At 43.1% G+C, this 7,182-nt stretch overlaps 1 long non-coding RNA gene across 1 annotated transcript in view; it reads left to right on the top strand.

Annotated features, from left to right (window-relative positions):
• The window catches only part of LOC116533662, a 63,402-nt gene extending 57,111 nt beyond the window's left edge, over positions 1 to 6,291 (top strand). Inside the window, exon 4 of the long non-coding RNA XR_004261390.1 lies at positions 5,778 to 6,291. This is a non-coding gene — a long non-coding RNA (uncharacterized LOC116533662). The remainder of the gene's footprint in view (positions 1 to 5,777) is intronic.
• Positions 6,292 to 7,182: the final 891 nt, after the last annotated feature.

Here is a 7,182-nt window from a genome sequence, read left to right as displayed (position 1 = left end):
GGTGAGCCGAGATCGCGCCATTGCACTCCAGCCTGGGTTCAGGCAATTCTCCTGCCTCAGCCTCCTGAGTAGCTGGGATTACAGGCACACGCCACCATGCCCAGCTAATTTTTTGTATTTTTAGTAGAGACGGGGTTTCACCATGTTGACCAGGATGGTCTCGATCTCTTGACCTCATGATCCACCCGCCTTGGCCTCCCAAAGTGCTGGGATTACAAGCGTGAGCCACCGCGCCCGGCCCAGAGAGAGGTTTTCTATAGCTTTCTTCAAAACTTCCATAACTGCCCCCCACGCACACATATACACACACATACATACTCTCTCTCTCTCTCTCTCTCAAAAGGTTAACAGCCTCTATGTTAGTAAAATAAGAGTGGGCCATAACGGGCACAGAAGACAAACTCTCTTACCCTCACCATCTGCTTGGCCAGTCCTGCCTCTAAGGAGAGACCTTCCCCTCCTCCTCGAGTTCCTTATCCACAGACCTCCCATTGTCACCACAGCTCAATCATGTGCTTCCCAAATCTTAAAATCAACCTCAAGTTGGTGGGGAGAGGTCAAGAGGAGAGCCCTTGAACCCTATGTCGATTTACATGCCAAGGCTATAAATGATAGGTTTACATGCTGGTGTAAATACTCATAAACTCGCAGTAAGTGTAGGGCATCACATGCTTTCAGTGTCCAGATCCTCTGCAGCCCATACAGACCTGGTGTTCTCAAGGTCAGGGAGGAGGAGCGTGCCAAGCTGGCAGCAGCTAGCATGACAGGGGCTGACTGTGACTATGGAGGAAAATAGCGTGCTTGGAGTTGGTCTCTAAACCCTCATCTGCAGGGTTTCGAGCAGGTGGCTTCTGCACAGTGGTGCCTTGGCATGACTCGCCCTACTGCTCAGCCAGCCTGACTGTTCTTTTGGGTTATAGCATTGTCTCCAGAAGGTCCCGGTTAAAATGCAAAGGGGCTTCTTGGAGGGTGACTTGGGCTGATTGGCTGGCTGGCCGTCACTCAACAGAAAGCAGAGACCCCACACCAGGGAGGTTAAGGTTTGGGAGAAAGGTTCAGGTGGGTCAATACCATAGCTATATGAAGTTGATTTAAATAGCTTTCCAGGTGCTCTCCCTAATTCCATTCTTGGGAGCTAAGAATCTATCCTTCCTATGGCCGCCAGAGTCAGTTTAAAGCTGGGCCTTACAACCTCAGCATGAGTGACATTTGTTGGGGAGACAATCCTATGCATTGTAGGATATTTAGCAGCATGCCTGGCCTCTACCCACTAGGTGCCAGCAGCACTCCCTCCCCTAGTTGCAACAGCCAAAAATGTCTCCAGACATTGACAAATGTCCCCTGGAGGAGGGGAGTGAAATAATCTCCCTAACTCCTCTTCCCGCTGCCACACTGAGAATCTCCATCATAAAGTATAAGTCAGCCCATATTACTCCCTGGTCAAAAATCCTACCATGTCTTCTCATTGTTCTGAGCATGAAATCCAGCTGTTTGGCATGGCCTTCAAGGCCCTGTGTAATCCAGCCTTGCCTCCCTCTCCTGCACCACCTTGTGCACCTCTGCTGTCATCCACCATCACCCTTTAGCCACACAACCCTTTTTGACATACCTAGATAAGCCAAGCTCTTTCTTGGACAGGGTGGAAGATGGACAGATATGGGCAGATTTGGAGTAAGTTTCAGAGGCCCTAATTTCTTTAGATTTTACTGGGAGACCTACTTCTCTCTCTGTCTCTCTCTCTTTCTCTCTCTTTCTTTTTCTTTCTTTCTATTTATTTATCTCTCTCTCTCTCTTTCTTTTTCTTTCTTTTGACGTAGTTTCGCTCTTGTCGCCCACCAGGCTGGAGTACAATGGCGTGATCTTGGCTCACTCCAACCCCTGCCTCCTGGGTTCAAGCAATTCTCCTGCCTCAGCCTCCCGAGTAGCTGGGATTACAGGTGTGCCACCACACCCAGCTAATTTTTGTATTTTTTTAGTAGAAACAGGGTTTTACCATGTTGGCTAGGCTGGTTCTGAACTCCTGACCTCAGGTCATCCACCCACCTTGGCCTCTCAAAATGCTGGGATTACAGGTGTGAGCCACCGCGCCCAGCCTAGGGAGGCCTTTTCGTATGAGCTTATGGCAACTTGTAAATATTTGACTTACTGAATTATTTACTTTTGTTTTTCTCTTCTCCCCAGCTACAGTGTAAGCTCCATTAGACCAGGGACCATGTCTGGCTTGTTCACTATTGTGTCCTCATCATCTCCCATACTGCCTGCCACACAGTAGGTCCTCAGTGATTACCTGTGGAATGAATGAATAAGGGTGGCAGGAGTTCAGAGAGGGACTTTTCTGGAAGGTTTAGGGAAGGTGTCTTGAGCATGCTGAGGCTTGATGCTTGGGTGGGAAGCAGGGAGGGTAATCTAGGACAGTTTAGGGGATGGCAGAAGCAAGGGCCTAAAGAGTTTCACAGTGGCCAAAATGTACTGCAATTAACAGGCAGGAGGAACTCGTTGTGGGGCAAAAGGACAAGTCTGGTGTGAATATGATTCTCAGTCTGAGTGGATCCAAGGGGGTGAAGTAGTTGAGTCCCCTAAGTTGTTGAGGAAGTGGGGAGGGAAATCAGTTAGGTTAGAGCCTAGCAAAACCAGGGCCAAACCAGGGAGGTGTTGATTGCTGAGCCTGGAGTGTAGAATTGTCTGAGCCACAGAAAGATAATGATTATTCCTCCCCTAGTATCTGATGTTGGTGACCTTGACTTCTCTGAACCCCTCAGATCCCCAGAACCAGCTCTGTGATGATAAGTGAAGTCTAGGGACTGACCAGACACATGAGCCTAGATCTGTGCAAAGAGCCCCATGACCCAAATGGGAGAGGCCCAGGGCCTGGTTCCATCTTCCCTCCCTCTCTTGATGTGTGGCCTTGCTCAAGGCATTGGATTGCAGTGGACCTCCATGTCCTTCTTTTGGAAAACAGAGTTAACAATACCTGCCCCATTCAGAGGAGAAATGAGGTCATGTTTGTGCAACATTGTGAGCTCACTGGAGACAATGAGTGTATTCTTCTTACCAGTAACAATAATAATCATTACTGCAAATCTAACCAGTAAATATATCTCCTCAAAGCTGGAGTTGGCCCCTCAGTAGGATAGCAATTAAAGTTTTTTTAAAAAATCTCTAGGTGGGGGAATTTTCTGGCCGCATTTTGATCTCTGGGGTTGATATCATTGTGGGAGGGAGAGAGGCCTGCAGCAATCATTCCTCTTAGTTCCATTCAGTTGTACTTTTTTATCTCTCTTGTCCTTGAGTTCTCCTCAGTGGGTTTTGTGATTTCTCATCCTCCTTCAGCCCTAAAGGAAAGAAGCCCCTAAACTCCCCATCTCCATATTCACCCACTGTCCCATTCACTCACATAGTGACCTGGCTACTGGAGATCCTGGGCATTCGAGCATTGGCCACAAACAAAGTGGTCTGTCTTGAGTACTTGATTCTCTTTCCTGCTCATCCCACTTAGTGAGCCAGTGAGTCCCAAGCTGAGCTGTGCATTCAGAGCCCCTAGGAGTGGGTCCATGGATTCTCAGGTGATTCTAATTTAGTCAGTCCAGCACCTGTCTGAATTTGACAATTGCAAGGTTTTCAATCATTGGTTGTAAAATGTGTGTCCAAAGAAGAGTGATGCTTATACAAAGGCATTGTGGCAGCTTGGGTCAAGCTGGCAAAAGACCCTCTCTCCTGCCACAATCCACAAAATGACAGAAAAACTCTTGGAACAAATAAAATAGTAAATTCAATATCATGTGATGAAACAAGAATTATCAGCAGATCAGAAATGTTGGATCTCTGAGAGATAAACAATGTCAAAGCTATAAAGAGGTCGAGAGCGGTGGCTCACGCCTGTAATCCCAGCACTTTGGGAGGCCGAGGTGGGCGGATCACTTGAGGTCAGGAGTTCAAGACCAACCTGGCCAACATGGTGAAACCCCATCTCTACTAAAAATACAAAAAAAAATTAGCTGCGCATGGTGGTGTGCACCTGTAATCCCAGCTACTCAGGAGACTGAGACAGAAGAATCACTTAAACCCAGGAGGCAGAGGTTGCAGTGAGCTGAGATCATGCCACTAGACTCCAGCCTGGGTGACAGAGGAAGATTCTGTCTCAGAAAAATAAAGAAAAAAAGCTATTAAAAAAATAAAACTGGCAGGGTACAGTGGCTCACGCCTGTAATCCCAACACTTTGGGAGGCCAAGGCAGGCAGATCATTTGAGGTCAGGAGTTCGAGACTAGCCTGGCCAATATGGTAAAACCCAGTCTCTACTAAAAATACAAAAATTAGCCAGGTGTGGTGGTGGGTGCCTGTAATCCTAGCAACTCAGGAGGCTGAGGCAGGAGAATCTCTTGAACCCAGGAGGCGGAGGTTGCAGTGAGCCAAGATCACGCCATTGCACTCCAGCCCAGGCGACAGAGCAAGACTCTGTCTAAAAAAAGAAAAAGAAAAAAACGGAAGGAAACCACAGCTAAAACATGCAGAAGACCGCTATGGAAAAAAGAGTGGTTTGGGGGACTTCAAGCCTGAGACAACAGACTCAAAGGAACCAGGGGAAGTCCCAGGGGTATTCCTGAACACCAGTGTCCAACAGCTAGCAGCAGTGGATTTGCCCCAAGGTGCTGGCCTAGAGAGGTGAGCAGTACTCCAAGTAGCTACTGACACTCTGGGAGAGGAATAGGGACCCCTGAGCCAAGAGAAAAGCTGACAGCAGGCCACTTACCATTCTCCCACACCCTGTAGCAGGGACAGGCTACAGTGAACAGAAAGCTGGCAAATTAAGGAAGAGCAGAACATCAGTAATCACCAGAAATTTCATGAAAAATATATCCATGATAGGGAGTAGCTCTAAGCCAATATTGCCCATAGAACTTTCTATAATGATGGAAATGTTCTATATTTGAGCTGTCCAGTATGTAGCCATATACCACATGTGGCTATTGAGCAATTGAAGTGTGGCTTCTGCAACTGAGGAACTGAATTTTTAATCTAATTAAGTTTTAATTAAATTTAAGCAGCAAGGCTCTACTATATTGGATAGCATAGCTCTAAACTTAACATATGGAAGAGTTAATACCCAAAGTAATAGAGATAATAGAGCAAATAAAAACAGAAACCAATACAGAAACCAATTTAGTTATTATCTTCAAGAGATGCAAAATAATATTAAAGCCATTTAAAAGAATCAACCAGGAGTCTGAGAAATTTAAAAATTGATAATTGAAATTCAAAACTCAGTAGATGGTCTAGATAGGTTTCATGATCTGGTTATCAGGAAGACTGACCTGAGAAAGTCTCCTTAAGCACAGTAAAAAAGATAAAATGACAGAAAGTCTGAGAGAAAAAAATTAAGAACCATCTGTGGGATAGGCATTACAGAAAGCTAGAGCTTCAGAGAATAGAAGAGGGAAAATAATTAAAGAACTAACAAAAGAAAATTTCCCAGTTGCTGAAGAAAGAAATTAATCATTAGCTTGACCTTTCCCAGGAAAAAAGACTTACACCTACAGATATTATAGTAAAACTTTATAGCAATAAAAATAAAAGAAAAAAAAAGCTTAGAAGCTTCTGGAGAGAAAAAAGCAGGTCTTCAATACAATAATATTAAATTGGCATCAGACTGGATGTTAAAAGACAATGAAATATTATCTCCAAGGCTCTGAAGGGAAATGAAGTATTCAAGTGGGAGAGGAAAATTAAGACTTTTTTTTTTTTTTTTTTTTACTGAAAAAATATTTTTTTTTTTTACAGGAAGAAAGTTTGCCACCCTCGTATTACTTAAAGAATGTCCAGGGGAGGTGCTTCAATAGAAAAATAGTGAATTCAAGAAAGAGGAAGACGTGGGATGCCGAAACTGTGGTGAACAAAGAACCTAGTAAAACTTTTAGTGAAGTCTGAGTAATTATTGAGGCATAATGTAAACATTTTAAAAATAACAATTTGGAGCAATAATCTACCCAGATGATCTCAACTTGGGAGGTGGCAGGTGGGGGAGGAGGAAGAAAGTTAAATAATGCTAAGGGAGAAAAAATTCCTGCCTGATCAGCTCTAGACATTGATAGAAAACCAGAAGTTAAAGAATATAGGATTCATCTGCCTTGGAGGGTATGGAAGAAAAAAAAAAAGATTCAAATTTAAAGATAATCAACAGAAGATGGAGAATTGGAAAATCAACTCCCAGGTCAATAGAGTGAATTAAAAAGATGGGGAAGAGGGCAAAGAAAACTTCATCAATCTAACAAAAAGCAGGGAAAGAGGAAAAAGATAAGAAGAAAACAAGGTAAAGAGGAAGCATAAAATAAAATGACAGGGTAAGTCTAAAAATATCATTAATAATACATGAGAAAAGAGAAAACTTCCCATTAAAGGGCAAAATCCTTCTATACATATGCTGTTTATACAGATGTATTGAAATTGACAAGAACATTTGGAATACAAACAGATAGGGAAAATATATTAAGCAAATGATAACAGAAAAGAAATATATTAGTATCAGACAAAATGACATTCAAAGGCAAAAAGCATTAAAAGAAACAAAGAAAGTCTGGGCATGGTGGCTCATGCCTGAAATCCCAGCACTTTGGGAGGCTGAGGTGAATGGATCACTTGAGGTCAAGAATTTAAGCCCAGCCTGGCCAACATGGTGAAATCCCATCTCTACTAAAAATACATGCCTGTAGTCCCAGCAACTTGGGAGACTGAGGTGGAAGGATTGCTTGAGCCTGGGAGGCAGAGGTTGCAGTGAGCGAAGATTGCACCACTGCACTCCAGCCTCAAAAAAAGAAAAAAAAAAAAAAAAGAAAGAAGGAGATATATTGGTAAAAATTACAATCTTCCAAACATATACAATTTCTATGAATCTTTAAGCACCTAATAACCCAGCTTCAAAATATATAAAGCAAATGCTGATAGAAACCAAGGAGAAATGAACAAATCTATGGCTATGGATGAAAGCTTTAATAGACCTGTCTCAGAAATTTATGGATCAAGTAGAAAAAAGTCATAATGAAAATAATAGAGGATTTGAATGACACATTTTATCAACTTTAATAAATGTTACATCTAACAAATTGAGAAGACTTTTTTTTCCAATACACTTTAAAAGAAATACTCAAATTATTTAAAAGATATAGCAGCCATTTTCTCTGTCTACAAT

The sequence above is a fragment of the Sapajus apella genome, unplaced genomic scaffold (genome assembly GCF_009761245.1).
Source record: "Sapajus apella isolate SASKATOON/1434 unplaced genomic scaffold, GSC_monkey_1.0 scaffold83, whole genome shotgun sequence".
Classification (NCBI taxonomy): Eukaryota; Metazoa; Chordata; class Mammalia; order Primates; family Cebidae; genus Sapajus; species Sapajus apella.
Note: the sequence above shows the minus strand (reverse complement) of the source record. Positions and strands in the feature narration are given on the sequence as shown.